Raw genomic sequence first — 25,348 nt, 5'->3', positions numbered from 1 at the left:
TGCGGCCGCGTCACTGCGAATTCCTTTCTTCCGCGCGGTCGCGTTGCTGACGTATACGCGTCACTTCTCGCTGGTCATCTCCTCAATTTCTTGTGTTCCTTCCATTTTTGCAAGCTTCCTTCCCAATCTTTCACTCATTCATGCCCTATAAAGCCTGAAACACTTAACACACAGATCAAGGCATCGAATGGTAATAAGAGAGGATTAAGATTAGATAAATTAAGACCAAAGAAGCATGTTTTCAATCATGTAATAATTTTAGAAAGAAAATATAAATGCATGCTAATTATATGAATAAGTGGGTAAAGACCATAATAAAACTACTCAATTAAATACATTGTAAACCATAAAATAGTGGTTTATCAAAGACATCTGCATTTTATAAAAAACAAAATTACCAGACGTTAATTACTACCTTAACAACAACGAACAATAAACAATCTAACAAAAATAAAAACTCAAAAAGAAAAAGCAGATTGCAGAGTGCACCAACCTTGAATGAAGTTTGACTTTGCCTTCCTCCGATGAGTTCCACGCAATTGACGGCAGCAACAACAACCAATGTGTTTGGGAGAAACGATATTTTTACTGAGAGTCAATTTAAGTCACTCAGAATACCAAGAGGTGAATTTGCCAATAAGGGTTACTTATATGACACCTGAAAAAGAGTAATATGATAATCTTGCTCTTAAGCATCCATATAAGCATTTAACGTGCCACATAGGTGTCTCTATTAATGTCCAGAGTCAACAGTTAACATTCAGTCCAATTTGTCAAATAGAGAAGAAATATTGAGGGTCATTTTGTCAAAAACAAATGTTAAGGTCTATTTTGTCAAAAAGTTGAATTTTTTTTAGTCTAAAATGATAATTTACTCTTTGAAATATTAGGAATATGGTAATATGTAATTTATATGAATATTGGTCAGGTCAAATGAAGGTCTATATTTGGCTGAATTTTATATATACATATTAATGATAAATATATGTTTCGGTAACTAGTTAAGAATAAATCAATACTTACTACTAGAAATTAGTATTTTTTAGAGGAATTTTGAGACGAAATTGAGATAAATTTTACACAAATTAGAGAAAAAATTTTTATTTCGAATAAAATTGAGACGAATTTTTTGTCCCAAAAAGTCTTGTTGCTAATTTACATTTTGTCTGAAATTTTATCCAAAATATTTTTCAGACGATTTTGTGACAGATTTCGAATAGGCATTTATCTCCTAGATTTCTAACTATTATGATGTATTTTAGACGAATTTTAGACAGATTAGCCAATATAAAAACAATGTATTTCGGACAAATTTCAAACGTAAAAATATTTTATTTTAGACAAATTTCAAACAAAAAATACACTTCATTTCATATAGGTGTCATATCATTTTTTGATATATTATTTCGGTGGAAGTGTGCATTTAGATGCTCATATGGTTTAGACAAATTTACGAAGATAGATATTTCTGCAGAAATAAAGTATTTAATTTTGTTTTCACTCTAACTCGTGATCTCATAAAATTTGTTAAAGTTGGACCAATTGCAAATAGGCATGTATGAGATTATTTTCTCATGTAATTTCTGAATTTTTTCATTCAAATTTGATATATGTCGTTGAGTATATTAGTATGGTCATCATCGTGGTTTCGTCGTAACACTAAATAAAAGCTGCCAAAATCTCATAACCGATATATGAGACGAACCAGATTGTTAAAGTAATTAAGAAAATAGCACTCAGATGCCCATATAAAATTTATAAGATGTGACTATCTCAAGAAAATATATATGTATAGCCCAAGTGGGAGATTGTTAGAAAATTATTATTTCCTAATCTATCTATGGACAATATATAAATTAATTATAATCGTAAATTAAGTTATTTCATATTGAATGACTTATATAATTGTGATCTCATTTTTTATAAAAAATGTTGAATTAAATAAATCATTATTACTTTTGATTTGGAATTAAATGAGAATAAAATAAAAAACATTTTTTTATTTGGATTTTAGAATTAAATGGGTACTACACTCAAATATAAATAGTATAAATAGTGACTTCAGATTTTAGTCCTCAATACACCAAAATTGCATCCGTAACTCTTTTTCAATAAAACTAAAGAAGTTGTGATTCAGTTCTATTAGAAATATAAAAGACTTTGGTTAAAAAAGATTAAAGAGCCAAACTCTTCTAATTATACTCATAAATTTAAATACGCTTCTGTACTCTCAAGTATTTTTTTTAATTATTTAACATCAATGATTTTAGAATTGAAAAAAGTCTTAGAATTTTCAATAAGTTATTCTTTCGAATACTAAAACATGATGCAAGTTGTCAAATTACTATGTAGAATCTTGTATGGCTATTAGGATAGTAGCTAGAATTTTTATCTAACCCTTAAAATCTTTTAATATTATCATTTAAAATGAGTAAATTAATTTTATAAAATTTATATTAAGTCAATAATTTTATTATTTAAATCTTGTTATATTTTTATATTTTATTCATTTAATTTTATTTTTTAATTTTATATAAAATCTTGATTTTTTAATTGAAATTAACTAAGAATAACTTAATTATTAAAAAATATTATTTTTTAGAAAACTTTGCCTATATAAAGACAAATATATGTCGTTATTGTATGTTATATGAATGGAAAATATCCTGAAAAATGTTAGAAAGTTTCTTCTATTTTTTTTTGAATGCTAGTGAGTTTGGTAAAAAAAAAAAAATACGAAAGTGTTATTTATAGGAAAAAGTGATCTTGAACAAATTAATGGTGAGTGTGATAAACTTTCAATTTTGTAAATAATGGAAAATTTATAGCATTTTTGTGAGAACAACTGAACATAAGTTTGATTGAACCAAAATAAAATTGGAATTTGTAACCAAAATAAAATTGGGATTTGTAGTTTTTCGTTTCTCTCTCTCTCTTTTTTTTAAAAGTATAAAATACGTATCCATTTTGTTTTGAGAATATTAATAAAAAAGGTTCATTTCATCCAAAGTCACCTGTGCGTTGGCTAAATATTATTTTGATTTGGAATATGCAAAAACAAATAAATATTATTTTTAATTAAATTCATTATCTTGAGTTATCTAAACCATTTCTTCCATAGAAGTGAACAAATGGTAATTTATCAACATTAATTGAAGGGTCTAGTTTTATGTACGGATATTTTATACAAAAATTTGACTATAATTATCATATTAGCAAAAATAATTGGATGATTGTCTAAATTATTTTTTACTATTAAAATATAAAATTAATTAAAAGCCTTGAAGTTTCTTATAAGAAAATTTTTCTTATACTTAATTATTAGCAAAGTGAGAAAACAATTTAATGACTTTTTTACTTCCAATGTTGCATTACGATTCCCTAATATATTTCAACGTTAAAAACATATTCTTGATTCATATGAATGCAACTGAACAGCACATAGCCACATATTACAATAATAAAAGAAAAGATAAATATCTCTCAAATAAACAACTCAGAAGTATAGAAAGTATAATAATAGGTTTCCAACTACCAACACCAAATTAAAAAATAGTTTTTTATTGTACATGAGGCACACCTGTGTTCCTCGTGCCAGCTTGATATCAATTGTAAAACTAAATAAACCAGAATTAAGAATTTGTCTGAAATGTGAAATCTTAAATGAATTGACCCAATGCGGGTGTGAAGTCAACATTTCTTGATCCAACGGTCAAAACTTGAAGATCATGGATCATACAATAGTCAATTATGTCAACTTCACATGAAATTTATTGTAAAATATTCAGCATGAACATCACATGAACCGTTATCTTCTTCTTAATTGCACTATCTTGTCTTCAATATAATAAATTATTTTGACGGACATAGAATTTAGTTCCACATTTTTGCTGTCACGTTTGCGATTGGTTCACACTTCACATTAAGCTTAGGTGTTAAGGCTAGTAAGGAGGTTGTTGGGATTTTGTTTTTTTCAATTTTCCACGCTGCTTATGGATATGGACAAAATAATAATTGTCTTCAACTACAAGTATCATGATCATTTAATGCGTGGACACACTTTCTTACACAAATCAGGGTGGATCATAATCTTGTACAACTTAGTATCGAACACCAGATTTGGGCAGAGTGCACCAAGGATTGAAAGAAGGTAAAATATAAGGTACAGATCAAAGTTTAAAGATATGCTTACGTGGTAAAATATAAACCATATATTTTAAAGTCACATTTTTCACTTGAAACCGTAACTCTTAACAAAGAAAAGCGTCACCTAATGGAAAAAAGTAAATTAGAAGATTTAAGAGAAAAAATAATTAAATTATCAAAATTAATAGATCAAAAATTAATAATTTTAACCAATATTAATTGTAATGACACCGAATTCTTAAAATCAATACAAAATGATTTTTCTCAAAATCTTTATTTTACTATAAGTTTTATTGAAGGATTTCAAAAACCTGAAAAAACTTATTTTTCACACGGAATTTCTAAAAAATGCTACCATGGAAATGATTCCCCACATCTTTATCATACTTTTAACCCACAATTAAATTCTATAGTAGATATGCTTGAAGAAATATTAGTATCCATAAAATTTCAAAGAAATAAGGAAAAAGAGAATCCCAAAGAAGAAAAATTTCAAAATATAATCAACATAACAGACTTAAAAGTAAAATCATCATTAAAATTATGAATATTGAAGAAAAATTAGAAGTTACAATGCTTTTTAAACAATTAAAAATGGCTCAAGAAAATAATATTATGGAACATGGTTTTCAAATAGAAGAAGAATTAGTAAATTATGAAAATATAGAAAATGAAGAACACATTCTAGATTATTCAAGTGACGAAGAACCAGCAATTCCAATACAAGTAAAAAATGAAGCTGGAACATCTAAGGATAATCAATCTCAATTTAAATGGGAAACAGGTTTTGATAATTATGCTTTTAAAAAAGGGTTTATAAATAAAGATTCAAAATATACAAAAATACCATCAAAATACGTTCCTAAAATCCAGGAAATGGAAGGAGAAAGAATGCTTGACTTAGACTGTAAAAAGAATGAAAAAGAAATTTTCGAAAATTGGTTGAATTCCTTTTTATTAGAAGCTTTTACTAATCCAAAGCTTAGTGATTTATCTGGAAGAGATATTTGGAATTACATAGGGTTTCATACTAAAGGAACTATAAGAGATTATATGACATCAATAGAAAACCAAATAATAGAAGATTTAGCAACAAAAACAACAGCTTATGATAAGATATTATATATAATGATGATTCTATATAAAGAATTTTTTGGAAAAAATATTATAGATCATAGACAAGAAGTCTATAATAAAGAATATCAAGAAGCAAAAAACCATTTAGCTAATATTCAGATATATGATCTATGTAATGTGGAATCTTATATATGCGAATATAGAATACATTATTACAAATTAAAAGAAGAAGATAAAAATCATTATCTTAGTATGTATATAACAAAACTTCCATATCCTGCTAATGAATTTATAATGGGAAGATTTATAAGAGAAATAAATAGAGGGACAATTGAAAATAATTTTGGTGGAGCAACCTCTGCAATAAGAGAGGAAATAAAAGAACGTTGTATGCAAGAAGCGACTCAAAAAAGATTTGCAAATATAATTAGAATTTGCTGTCAGGATAATGAAGAAATACCCCAAAAATATGGTTTTAATAAAAATTTTCAAAGAAAAAGAAAATATCAATTTAGAAAAAGAAAATACTATCCAAACTGGAGAAAAAAGAGGTACTTTAGAAAAAGAAATAACAATAAAAACAAAAGACAAAAAAATGACTATTGCCCGAATAAAAAAGAAAATTGCAAGTGTTGGTATTGCCAAGAAGAAGGACACTATGCAAATGAATGTCCAAAAAAGAAGGATAAAAAAGATCTCACTAAGCAAATAGAAATTGCTAAGTCTTGTTTCATGGAACCATTAGAGGAATCTGATGATAACTTAGACTATATTTTTTAATATGTCTCAGAAACAGACTCAGAGATTGAGTAATAATGCCACATTTATTACTATAAAAATAACAGAAAAGTTTATAAATGCTTTCATAGATTCTGGAGCAACACAATGCTTTGCTAGTTCAAATATAAAACTTGATTGGAAAAAATTAAAGAAACCATTAAGAGTTAGAATAGCTGACAAATCAATACATAAAATTGACCAAAAAGCAGAGATGGCTGAAATTTTTATTCAAAATTATAGGTTCATTGTTCCATCTATATATATGTTAGATTCTGGAATGGATTTTATTATAGGAAATAACTTTTTAAAGCTATATCATCCATTCATTCAAGAATTAACATATATAGTTTTAAAAGCTCCACACGATTCTTCAATAAATCAAAAATCAAAACGTATAAAAATACCAACTACTACTATAGATAAGATCTTAAAATTTAAAATATTTTCTATATTAGAGACATGTTATTTAAATTTATACTTTCAGATAAATATCCCAAAAGATAATCTTAAAATAAAGATAGAAGAACTTTTGGATGAAATTTGTGCTGAAAATCCTTTAGATATTAAAAATACAAATAACGAATTAGTAAGTATTAAATTAAAAGATCCTACAAAAGAGATAAATGTTCCAAATAAAATTCCTTATTCCGCAAGAGATAGAGAAGAGTTTTCATTAGAATGTAGAGATCTTTTGGAAAAAGGAATTATAAGATTAAGTAAAAGTCCTCATGCGGCTCCAGCCTTTTATGCTGAAAACAATAATGAAATTAAAAGGGGAAAACGAAGAATGGTTATTAACTATAAGAAAATGAATGAAGCAACTATTGGTGATGCTCATAAACTTCCAAGAAAAGATTCTATTTTAGAAAAAATCAAAGGAGCAACTTGGTTTTCATCTCTTGATGCAAAATCAGGATATTGGCAACTTCGTTTAGACGAAGAAACAAAGAAATTAACTGCTTTTACTTGCCCAACAAAAGAATCAACAAGTGTGTTGCTCTATGAATGGAATGTATTACCATTCGGATTAAAACAAGCCCCAGGTATTTATCAAAGATTTATGGAAGAAAATCTAAAAGAGTTAAATGAATTTGTTTTAGTGTACATTGATGATATACTAATTTTTACAAAATAAGATAAAGAAGATCATCTTCAAAAATTATTAATAGTTTTAGAAAGATGTAAAGAAAAAGGATTAGTTCTTAGCAAAAAGAAAGCAAGAATAGCAAAACAAGAAATAGAGTTTCTTGGATTAATTCTATCCACTCAAGAAAAGCTAAAACTTCAGCCAAATGTCCTAGAAAAGGTAAATTTATTTCCTAATAAAATAGAAGATAGAAAACAATTACAAAGATTTTTAGGGTGTATAAATTATATTTCTGATCAAGGATTTTTTTATACACTAAAAGCTTATTTCCAAAATAAGTACTAAAAAAGAATGGAAATGGGATGAAAAAGATAGTATGCAAATTCAAAGGATTAAAGAATTATGTGAAAAACTTCCAGAACTTTATATTCCAGAAGAAAATGACTACTTAATAGTAGAAACAGATGCTTCAGACATAACCTGGTCAGGATGTCTAAAAGCTAAGAAAGCTATAAAAAGTTTGGAACAAGAAAAAGAATCACTAGATTCTAAATATTCCCCAAAGGAATTACTTTGCAGGTATATTTCAGGGACTTTTACTCCAACAGAACAGAGATATACCACTCATGAAAAGGAAACTCTAGCAGCAATTAAATCTCTTAAGAAATGAAAAATTGATTTACTACCCAGAGAATTTACATTAAGGACAGATTCAAGTTACCTAACAGGTTTCATACGATATAATTTAAAAGTTGATTATAATCATGGACGATTGGTAAGATGGCAATTATTTTTGTTACAATATCCAATAAAAATTGAATATATTAAGGGTGACAAAAATGTTATTGCAGATATATTAATAAGAGAATGGAGTTCGTCTACAACACATTAGATCAAGAAATTCAAAAATATGAGCAAGAACTCGAAAAATGCAAGCATTGCCAGCAAATAAGGACACAGATCCAATCTCTCAAGAAGGCCATTGAAGCAATGAAATCAACACAACAAGCAAAACCATCAGAGTTCAGCCAGCTAAGCATGGTGGACAAATCAGGTGAAGAAAAAATTTCGGAGAATAAAACAATTGCTGAAATCATTAAAAAATCCACCCAAGATGAAAAATATTATGTAATTTATAATGGCCCCATGAAAGGAGTATATGATGCCTGGGAAAAAGCAGCACCATTCACACACCAGTCAAGGATAATTTATAAAGGAGGATTTTCAACACTAGAAGAGGCAAAGGAATCCTTCAGGGAATATGAAGCTCTTCATCCAGAACAAACTCTAAAAAGAGCAGATAAAGCTCTGATTCAAGCCCAGAGAACAGGAATAATGAGAAATATTCCTACAAGAGCTGAAATCAAGGAAAAGAAAAGGGTCTGTAGATCAAATCTCAGAGAAACCCTTAACATAGTCCTAAATTGGACTGAAGAAAAAAGGGCAATTTTGGGATATTATCCTATTGCCAAAGAACAGCTAACAAAGCTGGTTATATTTCCAGATGCTTCCCCATCGGACACATATCAGTTTTTTCAGTATGGATTAATTGATACAATTTTAATTTTTAATGATCTAAAAATTTTTAGTGAGTTTCCTGTAGGATTCGTTGATGCAGTAAAGATATTTAAAAATATGATTGACAATGTAAATCCAAGGGATATATCCCTAAAATTTACGAACAGTCAACCTATTTTTAATGAAGAAGAAGAATGCTTGGTTCCAGCACATCAAGTAATATTCATGTCCGTCTTCCCAGGAAATTTTCAACCAATTGATCAAGTTCAAGATTTAACAATCTACAGTCATGAAGGTAGACTAGCCAGCACACTAGCAAGGGTCTTCGAAAGAACTCAAAAGATAACAAGGGAATTTCACACAAGAATCAATTATAAAAGCAGAAATACTCTGCTTGTGTCCAGTAAAAGAAATAAAATTGAAGAAAGAGAGATGAGACTCTTGGTAGAGTTTGAATCTGCATTCTACAATCTATCCAGACTCTTAGAAAAACTCCTTGAAGGGATAAAAAGGAATCTCTGCTATTTGATAAAAAATAGAGAAGACCACAAGTGCCAGCTGTGTGTCTCAGAAATATCTGAAGAAAGCAATAATGAAATGGAATCCACCCACATGATAAAAGAAGAAGACAGCTCATCCACCCACATAAAAGAAGAGGACAGCGCATCTGAAGCATCCCTCGACATTATTGCATAATGACGTAAGCGCTTAGGTCATAGAGCACCAACAATGTAGCTGGTGCAAGATAATAAACAATGACGTAAGCAATGACGTCATAAGAAGGGTAAGGATGGGAATTGTCCATCAGACTCAACCATTATAAATAGATTGCTTAGGCAATTGTAGAAGCCATCAGACAATAGAAAGCAGGAGGCTAAGAGTACTCATATGCTAGGAGAGCAAGGAGGAAGCTGCCGAGGCGATTCTGTAGTCTGACAAAAGAATTCCCATAGGAAAAATAGTTTTAAACTCTCCTCTGGAGTTAATATCTATTATCTCCCCTCTGGAGATAAAAACATCCTATGTAAAATATACTAAATAAAGGAAGTTTTTCTCCAGAAAGGTACACCTTTATCCTAATCTCTTAGTTATGAATTATTTAGAAAGCTTAGTGATGAGCGGATAATTTATACGCTTTTTGGCATTGTTTTTAGGTAGTTTTTAGTAAGTTCAAGCTACTTTTAGGAATATTTTCATTAGTTTTTATGTTAAATTCACATTTCTGGACTTTACTATGAGTTTGTGTGTTTTTCTGTAATTTCAGGTAATTTCTGGCTGAAATTGAGGGACTTGAGCAAAACTCTGAAAAAAGGCTGACAAAAGGACTGCTGATGCTGTTGGATTCTGACCTCCCTGCACTCGAAATGAATTTTCTGGAGCTACAGAACTCCAAATGGCGCGCTCTCAATGGCGTTGGAAAGTAGACATCCAGAGCTTTCCAGCAATATATAATAGTTTATATAATTTATTCGGGAATTGACGATGTAAAGTGGCGCTCAACGCCAAGTATATGCTGCTATCAGGAGTTAAACGCCAGAAACACGTCATAACCCGGAGTTGAACGCCAGAAACACGCTATAACTCGGCGTTCAACTCCAAGAGAAGCCTCAGCTCATGGATAGATCAAGCTCAGCCCAAGCATACACCAAGTGGGCCCCGGAAGTGGATTTATACATCAATTACTTACTCATGTAAACCCAAGTGGGCCATGCCTGAACCTTTCACTTATGTATTTTCAACGGTGGAGTTTCTGCACACCATAGATTAAGGGTGTGGAGCTCTGCTGTACCTCAAGTTTCAATACAATTACCATTACTTTCTATTCAATTCTCTTTTATTCTTATTCCAAGATATACATTGCACTTCAAATTGATGAATGTGATGATCCATGACACTCATCATCATTCTCACCTATGAACGCACGTGACTGACAACCACTTCCGTTCTACTTTAGGCCGGGCGCATATCTCTTAGATTCTCCAACAGAATCTTCGTGGTATAAGCTAGATAGATGGCGGCATTCATGGGGATCCGGAAAGTCTAACCTTGTCTGTGGTATTCCGAGTAGGATTCCGGTATTGAATGACTGTGACGAGCTTCAAACTCCTGAAGGCTGGGCGTTAGTGACAAACGCAAAAGAATCAAGGGATTCTATTCCAACCTGATTGAGAATCGACAGATGATTAGCCGTGCTGTAACAGAGCATTTGGACCGTTTTCACTGAGAGGATGGGATGCAGCCATCGGCAAGGGTGATGCCTCCAGATGATTAGCCATGCAGTGACAGCGCATAGGACCATTTTCCCGAGAGGATGAAAAGTAACCATTGACGACGGTGATGCCTTACATACAACTTCCCATGGAAAGGAGTAGGAAGGATTAGAGGAATGTAATAGGAAAGTAGAAATACAAGAGGAGCATAGCATCTCCATACGCCTATCTGAAATTCCCACTATTGATTTACATAAGTATTTCTATCCTATTTTATTTTCTGTTTATTATTAATTTTCGAATTCATCATAAACCATTTAATCTGCCTAATTGAGATTTACAAGGTGACCATAGCTTGTTTCATACCAACAATCTCTGTGGGATCGACCCTTACTCACGTAAGATATTACTTGGATGACCCAGTACACTTGATGGTTAAGTTGAACGGAGTTGTGGAAAGAAAGTGCTGAGTTAATTTTTATGCACATGCCAAAGAGCCATTATTGTTGATCACAATTTCGTCCACCAAGTTTTTGGCACCGTTGCCGGAGATTGTTCGAGTATGGACAACTGACGGTTCATCTTGTTGCTCAGATTAGTTAATTTTCTTTTCAAAAATTTTTTTCGAAATTTTTCTTTTCTTTTTCGTTTTTTTTCCAACCTTGTTTTCGAAAAAAAAATTTAATAAAAAATCCAAAAAATTAATAAAATCATAAAAATAAAAAATATTTTGTGTTTCTTGTTTGAGTCTTGAGTCAACTTTTAAGTTTGGTGTCAATTGCATGCTTTAAAAATTTTTCTTTCATTTTTCGAAAAATTCATGCATTCATGGTGTTCTTCATGATCTTCAAGTTGTTCTTGACAAGTCTTCTTGTTTGATCTTGATGTTTTCTTGTTTTGAGTTGTTTGTTGTTTTTCATATGCATTTTTCGTTTGTTAGAGTCCATGCATTAAAGATTTCTAAGTTTGGTGTCTCGCATGTTTTCTTTGCATTAAAAATTTTTCAAAAATATGTTCTTGATGTTCATCATGATCATTCAAAGTGTTCTTGGTGTTCATCTTGACATTCATAGTGTTCTTGCATGCATCATGAGTTTTGATTCATAATTTTCATGTTGGGAGTCATCTTTATGTTTTTCTCTCTCATAATTAAAAATTCAAAAATCAAAAAAATATCTTTTCCTTATTTTTCTCATAATTTTCAAAAATTTGAGTTGACTTAGTCAAAAATTTTCAAAATTAGTTGTTTCTTACAAGTCAAATCAAATTTTCAATTTTAAAAATCTTATCATTTCAAAATCTTTTTCTTATCTTTATATCATATCTTCGAAAATTCACTAACAATTAATGTGATTGATTCAAGAATTTGAAGTTTGTTACTTTCTTGTTAAGAAAGGTTCAATCTTTAAATTCTAGAATCTTATCTTTTAGTTTCTTGTTAGTAATTAATTTTAATTTAAAAATTAAATCTTTTTCAAACATATCTTATCATATCTTTTATATCTTATCTTTTTCAAAATTTTATCTTTTTCAAAAAAAAATTTGATTTCAAATATCTTATCTAACTTCTTATCTTCTTATCCTTCCAAATTTGATTTTAATATCTTTTTCAACTAACTCTTTGACTTGGTGTTTGTTTCTTATCTTTTTCAAAACCACCTAACTACTTTTCCCTCTCTAATTTTCGAAAATATCTCATCCCTTTTTCAAAAATTCTTTTTAATTGTTTTAAATTTTAATTTACTCTTATCTTACCTTTAATTTTCGAAAATATTAAACTCTTTTTCAAAATTATTTTCGAAATTTTCCCCCTCTCTTCTTATTCTCTTTAATTATTTATTTACTAACACTTCTCTTCACCTCCCCTATCCTTACTCTTTATACAGACTATTCATTCTTCTTCACTCTTCTCCCCTTTCTTTTTCTACTAACATAAAGGAATCTCTATACTGTGACATAGAGGATTCCTCTTCTTTTCTTGTTTTCTTCTCTTTCATATGAGCAGGAGTAAGAAAAAAGATACTATTGTTGAAATTGATCCTGAACCTGAAAGGACCCTAAAAAGGAAACTAAGAGAAGCTAGATTACAACAATCTAAAGGTAACCTTTCAGAAACATTAGAACAAGAGAAGGAGATGGCAGCCACACCCAACAACAATAATGCAAGGAGAATGCTTGGTGACTTCACAAAGCCAACGTCCAAATTTGATGGAAGAAGCATCTCCATTCCTGCCATTGGAGCCAATAATTTTGAGCTTAAGCCTCAACTAGTTGCTTTAATGCAACAGAACTGCAAGTTTTATGGACTTCCATCTGAAGATCCTTACCAATTTTTAACTGAGTTCTTGCAGATTTGTGAGACTGTTAAGACGAATGGAGTAGATCCTGAAGTCTACAGGCTCATGCTTTTCCCTTTTGCTGTGAGAGACAGAGCTAGAATATGGTTGGATTCACAACCTAAGGATAGCCTGGACTCCTGGGATAAGCTGGTCACGGCCTTCTTGGATAAATTCTTTCCTCCTCAAAAGCTGAGCAAGCTTAGAGTGGATGTTCAAACCTTCAAACAGAAAGATGGTGAATCCCTCTATGAAGCTTGGGAAAGATACAAGCAATTGACCAAAAGGTGTCCATCTGACATGTTTTTAGAATGGACCATATTAGATATATTCTATTATGGTCTATCTGAGTTTTCGAAAATGTCACTGGACCATTCTGCAGGTGGATCTATTCACCTAAAGAAAACGCCTGAAGAGGCTCAAGAACTAATTGACATGGTTGAAAAATAACCAATTCATGTACACTTCTGAGAGAAATTCTGTGAATAATGGGATACCTCAGAAGAAAGGAGTTCTTGAAATTGATGCTCTGAATGCCATATTGGCTCAGAACAAAGTGTTGACTCAGCAAGTCAACATGATCTCTCAAAGTCTGAATGGATGGCAAAACGCATCCAACAGTACTAAAGAGGTAGCTTCTGAAGAAGCTTATGATCCTGAGAACCCTGCAATGGCAGAGGTTAATTACATGGGTGAACCTTATGTAAACACCTATAATTCATCATTGAGAAATCATCCAAATTTCTTATGGAAGGATCAACAAAAGCCTCAACAAGGCTTTAACAATGGTGGACGCAATAGGCTGAGCAATAGCAAGCCTTTTCCATCATCTTCTCAGCAGCAGACAGAGAATTCTGAACAAAGCACTTCTCATCTAGCTAATCTAGTCTCTGATCTGTCAAAGGCCACATTCAGTTTCATGAGTGAAACAAGATCCTCCATTAGAAATCTGGAGGCACAAGTGGGCCAGCTGAGTAAGAAAATCATTGAAACTCATTCCAGTATTCTCCCAAGCAATACAGAAGAGAATCCAAAAGGAGAGTGCAAGGCCATTGATGTAATCAATATGGCCGAATGCACAAGGGAGGAGAAGGACGAAAATCCTAGTGAGGAAGACCTCCTGGGACGTCCCTCAAGCAAGAAGGAGTTTCCTATTAAGGATCCAAAGGAATATAAGGCTCATATAGAGACCATAGAGACTCCATTAAATCTCCTTCTGCCATTCATGAGCTCTGAAGACTATTCTTCCTCTGAAGAGGATGAAGATGTGACTGGAGAGCAAGTTGCTCAATATTTAGGAGCTATCATGAAGCTGAATGCCAAGTTGTTTGGTAATGAGACTTGGAAAAGTGAACCTCCCTTGCTCATTAATGAACTAGATACCTGGATTCAGCAAATTTTACCTCAAAAGAGACAAGATCCTGGCAAGTTCTTAATACCTTGTACCATAGGCACCATAACCTTTGAAAAAGCTCTATGTGATCTGGGGTCAGGGATAAATCTTATGCCACTCTCTGTAATGGAGAAGCTGGGGATCATTGAGGTATAACCTGCCTTGTTCTCATTACAATTGGTAGACAAGTCATTGAGACAAGCTTATGGAATAGTAGAGGACGTGTTAGTAAAGGTTGAAGGCCTTTACATCCCTGTGATTTCATAATCTTAGACACTAGGAAGGAAGAGGATGAATGTATCATCCTTGGAAGACCTTTCCTAGCTACAGCAGGAGCTGTGATAGATGTCAGCAGAGGTGAATTAGTCCTTCAATTGAATGGGGACTACCTTGTGTTTAAGGCACATGGCCATCCCTCTGTGACAAAAGAGAGTAAGCATGAAGAGCTTCTCTCAATTCAGAGTCAAGAAGAGCCCCCACAGTCAAACTCTAAGTTTGGTGTTGGGAGGCCACAACCAAACTCTAAGTTTGTGTTAAGACCCTATATCCAAACTCTAAGTTTGGTGTTGGGACTATACAACATTGACCTGATCACCTTGTGGCTCCATGAGAGCCCACTGTCAAGCTATTGACATTAAAGAAGCGCTTGTTGGGAGGCAACCCAATTTTATTTATCTAATTTTTATTTTATTTTATTTTATTGTTATTTTGTGTTTTATTAGGTACATGATCATGTGGAGTCACGAAAAAAATATATAAAAATTAAAAACAGAATCAAAAGTAGCAGAAGAAAAATCACACCCTGGAGAAAGGACAGACTGGCGTTCAACGCCAGTAAGGAGCATCTGGCTGGCGTTCAACGCCAGAACAGAGCATGAATCTGGCGCTGAACGCCAGAAACAAGCAACATTCTGGCATTTGAACGCCAGGAATGTGCTTTGAGAAAAGCTGGCGCTGAACGCCAGTAACAAGCATGGAACTGGCGTTCAACGCCAGAAACATGCTACATATGGGCGTTGAACGCCCAGAACATGCTTTACATGGGCGTTGAACGCCCAGAACGTGCATCACCTCGGCGTTTAAATGCCAGAATGGTATGCAAAGGCATTTTACATGCCTATTTGGTGCAGGGATGGAATTTCTTGACACCTCAGGATCTGTGGACCCCACAGGATCACCTCAGGATCTGTGGACCCCACAGGATCCCCACCTAACATATTCCCACCTTACCTCCTAATCCTATTACACTCTCTCCCATGTCACACTTCCCAACAACTTAAATCTCTGAATCTCTCTTCCCCATCACCTATTCACCACTCACATCCATCCACTCTTCCCCATAAACCCCACCCACCTTCAAAATTCAAAAACACTTTCCCACCCAAACCCACCCTAAAATGGCCGAACCTACCCTATCCCCTTTTCCTATATAAACCCCTCCATTCTACTTCATTTTCACACAACACAACCCCCTCTTCTATGTCTTGGCCGAAACCTACACTACCCCTTCTCCTCCATATTTTCTTCTTCTTCTTCTTCTTCTCTTCTTTCTTCTCTTGCTCGAGGGCGAGCAATATTTTAAGTTTGGTGTGGTAAAAGCATAAGCTTTTTGTTTTTTCCATTACCATCAATGGCACCTAAGGCCGGAGAATCCTCTAGAAAAGGAAAAGGGAAGACAAAAGCTTCCACCTCCGAGTCATGGGAGATGGAAAGATTCATCTCCAAAAGCCATCAAGACCACTTCTATGATGTTGTGGCAAAGAAGAAGGTGATCCCTGAGGTCCCTTTCAAGCTCAAGAAAAATGAGTATCCGGAGATCCGACATGAGATCCGAAAAAGAGGTTGGGAAGTCCTAACCAACCCCATGCAACAAGTCGGAATCTTAATGGTTCAAGAGTTCTATGCCAATGCATGGATCACTAGGAACCATGATCAAAGTATGAACCCGAGTCTAAAGAATTATCTCACAATGGTTCGGGGAAAATACTTAGATTTTAGTCCGGAGAATGTGAGGTTGGCATTCCACTTGCCCATGATGCAAGAAGATGTACGCCCCTACACTAGAAGGGTCAACTTTAATCAAATGTTGGACCAAGTCCTAATGGACATATGTATGGAAGGAGCTCAATGGAAAAGAGACTCCAAAGGCAAGCCAGTTCAACTAAGAAGACTGGACCTCAAGCCTGTGGCTAGAGGATGGTTGGAGTTCATTCAACGCTCCATCATTCCCACTAGCAACCGATCTGAAGTTACTGTGGATCGGGCCATCATGATTCATAGCATCATGATTGGAGAGGAAGTAGAAGTTCATGAAGTCATCTCCAATGAAATCTACAAAATAGCCGAAAAGCCCTCCACCATGGCAAGGCTAGCTTTTCCTCACCTTATTTGCCATCTATGTTACTCAGCTGGAGTTATCATAGAAGGAGACATCTCCATTGAAGAGGATAAGCCCATCACCAAGAAGAGGATGGAGCAAGCAAGAGAGACCCTCCACGGATCTCAAGAGATGCATGAGGAAGCTTATCATCAAGAAATTCCTGAGATGCCTCAAGGGATGCACTTTCCTCCCAACAACTATTGGGAACAACTCAACACTTCCTTAGAAGATTTGAGCCACAATGTGGAATAATTAAGGGTGGAACATCATGAGCACTCCATCATTCTCCATGAAATAAGAGAAGATCAAAGAGCAATGAGGGAGGAGCAACAAAGGCAAGGAAGGGATATAGAAGAGCTTAAGGACATTGTTGGTCCTTCAAGAAGAAGACGCCACTAAGGTGGATTCATTCCTTGTTCTTATTTCTTTCTGTTTTTCGGTTTCTATGTTATGTTTATCTATATTTTGTGTCTCTACTTCATGATCATTAGTATGTAGTAACCATGTCTTAAAGCTATGAATAAAATCCATTAATCATTCACCCCTCTTAAATGAAAAATGTTTTAATTCAAAAGAACAAGAAGTACATGAATTTCGAATTTATCCTTGAATTTAATTTAATTATATTGATGTGGTGACAATACTTTTTGTTTTCTGAATGAATGCTTGAACAGTGCATAATTTTGATCTTGTTGTTTATGAATGTTATAACTGTTGGCTCTTGAAAGAATGATGAACAAAGAGAAACGTTATTGTTGATATGAAAAAAGTAATGAAATTGATTCTTGAGGCAAGAAAAAGCAGTGAAAAAAAGCAAAGGCTTGCGAAAAAAAAAATATAATAGAAAAAGAAAAAGCAAGCAGAAAAAGCCAATAGCCCTTAAAACCAAAAGGCAAGGGTAAAAAGGATCCAAGGCTTTGAGCATCAATGGATAGGAGGGCCCAAGGAAATAAAATCCAGGCCTAAGCGGCTAAATCAAGCTGTCCCTAACCATGTGCTTGTGTCATGAAGGTCCAAGTGAAAAGCTTGAAACTGAGTGGTTAAAGTCGTGATCCAAAGCAAAAAGAGTGTGCTTAAGAGCTCTGGACACCTCTAACTGGGGACTCTAGCAAAGCACAGTCACAATCTAAAAAGGTTCACCCAGTCATGTGTCTGTGGCATTTATGTATCCGGTGGTAATACTAGAAAACAAAATGCTTAGGGCCACGGCCAAGACTCAAAAGTAGCTGTGTTCAAGAATCAACATACTTAACTAGGAAAATCAATAACACTATCCGAAATTCTAAGTTCCTAGAGAAGCCAATCATTCTAAACTTCAAAGGAAAAAGTGTGATGCCAAAACTGTTCAAAAGCAAAAAGCTACAAGTTCCGCTCATCTAATTATAATTAATATTCATTGATATTCCAGAATTTATAAGTACATTCTCTTCTTTTTATCCTAATTGATTTTCAGTTGCTTGGGGACAAGCAACAATTTAAGTTTGGTGTTGTGATGAGCGGATAATTTATACGCTTTTTGGCATTGTTTTTAGGTAGTTTTTAGTAAGTTCAAGCTACTTTTAGGGATATTTTCATTAGTTTTTATGTTAAATTCACATTTCTGGACTTTACTATGAGTTTGTGTGTTTTTCTATAATTTCAGGTAATTTCTGGCTGAAATTGAGGAACTTGAGCAAAACTCTGAAAAAAGGCTGACAAAAGGACTGCTGATGCTGTTGGATTCTGACCTCCCTGCACTCGAAATGGATTTTATGGAGCTACAGAAGTTCAAATGGCACGCTCTCAATGGCGTTGGAAAGTAGACATCCAGAGCTTTCCAGCAATATATAATAGTCCATACTTTATTCGGGAATTGACGACGTAAAGTGGCGCTCAACGCCAAGTACATGCTGCTGTCTGGAGTTAAACGCCAGAAACACGTCATAACCCGGAGTTGAACGCCAGAAACACGTCATAACCCGGAGTTGAACGCCAGAAACACACTATAACTAGGCGTTCAACTCCAAGAGAAGCCTCAACTCGTGGATAGATCAAGCTCAGCCCAAGCATACACCAAGTGGGCCCTGAAGTGGATTTATGCATCAATTACTTACTCATGTAAACCCTAGTAGCTAGTCTAGTATATATAGGACATTTAACTATTGTATTAGACGTCTTTTGACCACGTTTCATCTTTGGTCTCAGTTTTGTTTTATTCTTCATCTTAAGAGGCTATCGATCACGTTTTAGGGGGCTGGCCATTCGGCCATGCCTGAACCTTTCACTTATGTATTTTCAACGGTGGAGTTTCTGCACACCATAGATTAAGGGTGTGGAGCTCTGCTGTACCTCAAGTTTCAATACAATTACCATTACTTTCTATTCAATTCTCTTTTATTCTTATTCCAAGATATACGTTGCACTTCAAATTGATGAATGTGATGATCCGTGACACTCATCATCATTCTCACCTATGAACGCACGTGACTGACAACCACTTCCGTTCTACTTTAGGCCGGGCGCATATCTCTTAGATTCCCCAACAGAATCTTCGTGGTATAAGCTAGATAGATGGCGGCATTCATGGGGATCCGGAAAGTCTAACCTTGTCTGTGGTATTCCGAGTAGGATTCCGGTATTGAATGACTGTAACGAGCTTCAAACTCCTGAAGGCTGGGCGTTAGTGACAGACGCAAAAGAATCAAGGGATTCTATTCCAACCTGATTGAGAATCGACAGATGATTAGCCGTGCTGTGACAGAGCATTTGGACCGTTTTCACTGAGAGGATGGGATGTAGCCATCGGCAAGGGTGATGCCTCCAGACGATTAGCCATGCAGTGACAGCGCATAGGACCATTTTCCCGAGAGGATGAAAAGTAACCATTGACGACGGTGATGCCTTACATACAGCTTGCCATGGAAAGGAGTAGGAAGGATTGGAGGAATGTAATAGGAAAGTAGAAATACAAGAGGAGCACAGCATCTCCATACGCCTATCTGAAATTCCCACTATTGATTTACATAAGTATTTCTATCCTATTTTATTTTCTGTTTATTATTAATTTTCGAACTCATCATAAACCATTTAATCTGCCTAATTGAGATTTACAAGGTGACCATAGCTTGCTTCAAACCAACAATCTCTGTGGGATCGACCCTTACTCACATAAGGTATTACTTGGATGACCCAGTACACTTGCTGGTTAAGTTGAACGGAGTTGTGGAAAGAAAGTGCTGAGTTAATTTTTATGCACATGCCAAAGAGCCATTATTGTTGATCACAATTTCATCCACCAAGTTTTTGGCGCCGTTGCCGGGGATTGTTCGAGTATGGACAACTGACGGTTCATCTTGTTGCTCAGGTTAGTTAATTTTCTTTTCAAAAATCTTTTTCGAAATTTTTCTTTTCTTTTTCGTTTTTTTTTCCAACCTTGTTTTCGAAAAAAAAAATTAATAAAAAATCCAAAAAATTAATAAAATCATAAAAATAAAAAATATTTTGTGTTTCTTGTTTGAGTCTTGAGTCAACTTTTAAGTTTGGTGTCAATTGCATGCTTTAAAAATTTTTCTTGCATTTTTCGAAAAATTCATGCATTCATGGTGTTCTTCATGATCTTCAAGTTGTTCTTAACAAGTCTTCTTGTTTGATCTTGATGTTTTCTTGTTTTGAGTTGTTTGTTGTTTTTCATATGCATTTTTCGTTTGTTAGAGTCCATGCATTAAAGATTTCTAAGTTTGGTGTCTCGCATATTTTCTTTGCATTAAAAATTTTTCAAAAATATGTTCTTGATGTTCATCATGATCATTCAAAGTGTTCTTGGTGTTCATCTTGACATTCATAGTGTTCTTGCATGCATCATGAGTTTTGATTCATAATTTTCATGTTGGGAGTCATCTTTATGTTTTTCTCTCTCATAATTAAAAATTCAAAAATCAAAAAAATATCTTTTCCTTATTTTTCTCATAATTTTCGAAAATTTGAGTTGACTTAGTCAAAAATTTTCAAAATTAGTAGTTTCTTACAAGTCAAGTCAAATTTTCAATTTTAAAAATCTTATCATTTCAAAATCTTTTTCTTATCTTTATATCATATCTTCGAAAATTCACTAACAATTAATGTGATTGATTCAAGAATTTGAAGTTTGTTACTTTCTTGTTAAGAAAGGTTCAATCTTTAAATTCTAGAATCTTATCTTTTAGTTTCTTGTTAGTAATTAATTTTAATTTAAAAATTAAATCTTTTTCAAACATATCTTATCATATCTTTTATATCTTATCTTTTTCAAAATTTTATCTTTTTCAAAAAAAAAATTTGATTTCAAATATCTTATCTAACTTCTTATCTTCTTATCCTTCCAAATTTGATTTTAATATCTTTTTCAACTAACTCTTTGACTTGGTGTTTGTTTCTTATCTTTTTCAAAACCACCTAACTACTTTTCCCTCTCTAATTTTCGAAAATATCTCATCCCTTTTTCAAAAATTCTTTTTAATTGTTTTAAATTTTAATTTTACTCTTATCTTATCTTTAATTTTCGAAAATATTAAACTCTTTTTCAAAATTATTTTCGAAATTTTCCCTCTCTCTTCTTATTCTCTTTAATTATTTATTTACTAACACTTCTCTTCACCTCCCCTATCCTTACTCTTTATACAGACTATTCATTCTTTTTCACTCTTCTCCCCTTTCTTTTTCTACTAACATAAAGGAATCTCTATACTGTGACATAGAGGATTCCTCTTCTTTTCTTGTTTTCTTTTCTTTCATATGAGCAGGAGTAAGGAAAAAGATACTGTTGTTGAAATTGATCCTGAACCTGAAAGGACCCTAAAAAGGAAACTAAGAGAAGCTAGATTACAACAATCTAAAGGTAACCTTTCAGAAACATTAGAACAAGAGAAGGAGATGGCAGCCACACCCAACAACAATAATGCAAGGAGAATGCTTGGTGACTTCACAAAGCCAACATCCAAATTTGATGGAAGAAGCATCTCCATTCCTGCCATTGGAGCTAATAATTTTGAGCTTAAGCCTCAACTAGTTGCTTTAATGCAACAGAACTGCAAGTTTTATGGACTTCCATCTGAAGATTCTTACCAGTTTTTAACTGAGTTCTTGCAGATTTGTGAGACTGTTAAGACGAATGGAGTAGATCCTGAAGTCTACAGGCTCATGCTTTTCCCTTTTGCTGTGAGAGACAGAGCTAGAATATGGTTGGATTCACAACCTAAGGATAGCCTGGACTCTTGGGATAAGCTGGTCACCACCTTCTTGGATAAATTCTTTCCTCCTCAAAAGCTGAGCAAGCTTAGAGTGGATGTTCAAACCTTCAAACAGAAAGATGGTGAATCCCTCTATGAAGCTTGGGAAAGATACAAGCAATTGACCAAAAGGTGTCCATCTGACATGTTTTTAGAATGGACCATATTAGATATATTCTATTATGGTCTATCTGAGTTTTTGAAAATGTCATTGGACCATTCTGCAGGTGGATCTATTCACCTAAAGAAAACGCCTGAAGAGGCTCAAGAACTAATTGACATGGTTGCAAATAACCAATTCATGTACACTTCTGAGAGAAATTTCGTGAATAATGGGATACCTCAGAAGAAAGGAGTTCTTGAAATTGATGCTCTGAATGCCATATTGGCTCAGAACAAAGTGTTGATTCAGCAAGTCAACATGATCTCTCAAAGTCTGAATGGATGGCAAAACGCATCAACAGTACTAAAGAGGTAGCTTCTGAAGAAGCTTATGATCCTGAGAACCCTGCAATGGCAGAGGTTAATTACATGGGTGAACCTTATGGAAACACCTATAATTCATCATGGAGAAATCATCCAAATTTCTCATGGAAGGATCAACAAAAGCCTCAACAAGGCTTTAACAATGGTGGACGCAATAGGCTGAGCAATAGCAAGCCTTTTCCATCATCTTCTCAGCAGCAGATAGAGAATTCTGAACAAAGCACTTCTCATCTAGCCAATCTAGTCTCTGATCTGCAAAGGCCACATTCAGTTTCATGAGTGAAACAAGATCCTCCATCAGAAATTTGGAGGCACAAGTGGGCCAGCTGAGTAAGAAAATCATTGAAACTCCTCCCAGTATTCTCCCAAGCAATACAGAAGAGAATCCAAAAGGAGAGTGCAAGGCCATTGATGTAATCAATATGGCCGAATGCACAAGGGAGGAGAAGGACGAAAATCCTAGTGAGGAAGACCTCCTGGGACGTCCCTCAAGCAAGAAGGAGTTTCCTATTAAGGATCCAAAGGAACCTAAGGCTCATATAGAGACCATAGAGATTCCATTAAATCTCCTTCTGCCATTCATGAGCTCTGAAGACTATTCTTCCTCTGAAGAGGATGAAGATGTGACTGGAGAGCAAGTTGCTCAATATTTAGGAGCTATCATGAAGCTGAATGCCAAGTTGTTTGGTAATGAGACTTGGGAAAGTGAACCTCCCTTGCTCATTAATGAACTAGATACCTGGATTCAACAAATTTTACCTCAAAAGAGACAAGATCTTGGCAAGTTCTTAATACCTTGTACCATAGGCACCATAACCTTTGAAAAAGCTCTATGTGATCTGGGGTCAGGGATAAATCTTATGCCACTCTCTGTAATGGAGAAGCTGGGGATCATTGAGGTACAACCTGCCTTGTTCTCATTACAATTGGCAGACAAGTCATTGAGACAAGCTTATGAAATAGTAGAGGACGTGTTAGAAAAGGTTGAAGGCCTTTACATCCTTGCTGATTTCATAATCTTAGACACTAGGAAGGAAGAGGATGAATGTATCATCCTTGGAAGACCTTTCCTAGCTACAGCAGGAGCTGTGATAGATGTCAGCAGAGGTGAATTAGTCCTTCAATTGAATGGGGACTACCTTGTGTTTAAGGCACATGGCCATCCCTCTGTGACAAAAGAGAGTAAGCATGAAGAGCTTCTCTCAGTTCAGAGTCAAGAAGAGCCCCCACAGTCAAACTCTAAGTTTGGTGTTGGGAGGCCACAACCAAACTCTAAGTTTGGTGTTAAGACCCCATATCCAAACTCTAAGTTTGGTGTTGGGACTATACAACATTGACCTGATCACCTTGTGGCTCCATGAGAGCCCACTGTCAAGCTATTGACATTAAAGAAGCGCTTGTTGGGAGGCAACCCAATTTTATTTATCTAATTTTTATTTTATTTTATTTTATTATTATTTTGTGTTTTATTAGGTACATGATCATGTGGAGTCACGAAAAAAATATATAAAAATTAAAAACAGAATCAAAAATAGCAGAAGAAAAATCACACCCTAGAGGAAGGACAGACTGGCGTTCAACGCCAGTAAGGAGCATCTGGCTGGCGTTCAACGCCAGAACAGAGCATGAATCTGGCGCTGAACGCCAGAAACAAGCAACATTCTGGCGTTTGAACGCCAGGAATGTGCCTTGAGAAAAGCTGGCGCTGAACGCCAGTAACAAGCATGGAACTGGCGTTCAACGCCAGAAACATGCTACATATGGGCGTTGAACGCCCAGAACATGCTTTACATGGGCGTTGAACGCCCAGAACGTGCATCACCTCGGCGTTTAAACGCCAGAATGGTATGCAAAGGCATTTTACATGCCTATTTGGTGCAGGGATGGAATTCCTTGACACCTTAGGATCTGTGGACCCCACAGGATCACCTCAGGATCTGTGGACCCCACAGGATCCCCACCTAACATATTCCTACCTTACCTCCTAATCCTATTACACTCTCCCCCATGTCACACTTCCCAACAACTTCAATCTCTGAATCTCTCTTCCCCATCACCTATTCACCACTCACATCCATCCACTCTTCCCCATAAACCCTACCCACCTTCAAAATTCAAAAACACTTTCCCACCCAAACCCACCCTAAAATGGCCGAACCTACCCTCTCCCCTTTTCCTATATAAACCCCTCCATTCTACTTCATTTTCACGCAACACAACCCCCTCTTCTATGTCTTGGCCGAAACCTACACTACCCCTTCTCCTCCATATTTTCTTCTTCTTCTTCTTCTTCTCTTCTTTCTTCTCTTGCTCGAGGGCGAGCAATATTTTAAGTTTGGTGTGGTAAAAGCATAAGCTTTTTGTTTTTTCCATTACCATCAATGGCACCTAAGGCCGGAGAATCCTCTAGAAAAGGAAAAGGGAAGACAAAAGCTTCCACCTCCGAGTCATGGGAGATGGAAAGATTCATCTCCAAAAGCCATCAAGACCACTTCTATGATGTTGTGGCAAAGAAGAAGGTGATCCCTGAGGTCCCTTTCAAGCTCAAGAAAAATGAATATCCGGAGATCCGACATGAGATCCGAAAAAGAGGTTGGGAAGTCCTAACCAACCCCATGTAACAAGTCGGAATCTTAATGGTTCAAGAGTTCTATGCCAATGCATGGATCACTAGGAACCATGATCAAAGTAT

The 25,348-nt window shown here is 34.6% G+C and overlaps 2 non-coding genes across 2 annotated transcripts; both read right to left on the bottom strand.

Moving 5' to 3' along the window:
- Positions 1-13,352: 13,352 nt before the first annotated feature.
- On the bottom strand, positions 13,353-13,456 carry LOC130942811 (small nucleolar RNA R71). The gene has a single exon (XR_009071361.1). It is a non-coding gene; the product is annotated as a small nucleolar RNA R71 (small nucleolar RNA).
- An 8,757-nt stretch (positions 13,457-22,213) lies between these two features.
- On the bottom strand, positions 22,214-22,317 carry LOC130942810 (small nucleolar RNA R71). Its single transcript, XR_009071360.1, has one exon. It is a non-coding gene; the product is annotated as a small nucleolar RNA R71 (small nucleolar RNA).
- Positions 22,318-25,348: the final 3,031 nt, after the last annotated feature.

This window comes from Arachis stenosperma, chromosome 7 (genome assembly GCF_014773155.1).
Source record: "Arachis stenosperma cultivar V10309 chromosome 7, arast.V10309.gnm1.PFL2, whole genome shotgun sequence".
NCBI classification, from domain to species: domain Eukaryota; kingdom Viridiplantae; phylum Streptophyta; class Magnoliopsida; order Fabales; family Fabaceae; genus Arachis; species Arachis stenosperma.
The sequence above is the reverse complement of the archived record's forward strand: the minus strand, read 5'-3'. Positions and strand labels throughout refer to the sequence as shown.